Below are 378 nucleotides of genomic sequence, written 5' to 3' on the forward strand. Positions count from 1 at the left end.
TCCTGCACTGGGGAGCATCCTGGCCTGTATCAGCACTAGTGTGTCCAGCAGGACCAGGGCGGTGATTGTCCCCCCTGTACTGGGCACTGGTGCAGCCACCCCTCAAGTCCTGTGTTCAGACCTGGGCTCCCACTGCAGGAGAGACATTGAGGTGCTGGAGCGGGGCCAGAGAAGGGCAATGGAGCTGGTGCAGGGCCTGGAGCACAAGTGTGATGAGGAAGGGCTGAGGGACCTGGGGGGTTTAGTGTGGAGAAGAGAAGGCTCAAGGCAGATCTTATCCTCTGTACAGCTTCTTGACAGGAGGCTGGAGCCAGGAGGGGGCTGGTCTCCTCTCCTAAGAAACAAGGGATAGAACAAGAGGAAATGGCCTCAAGCTGC

This window comes from Nestor notabilis, unplaced genomic scaffold, assembly GCF_000696875.1.
Source record: "Nestor notabilis isolate BGI_N333 unplaced genomic scaffold, ASM69687v1 scaffold1410, whole genome shotgun sequence".
NCBI classification, from domain to species: Eukaryota; Metazoa; Chordata; class Aves; order Psittaciformes; family Psittacidae; genus Nestor; species Nestor notabilis.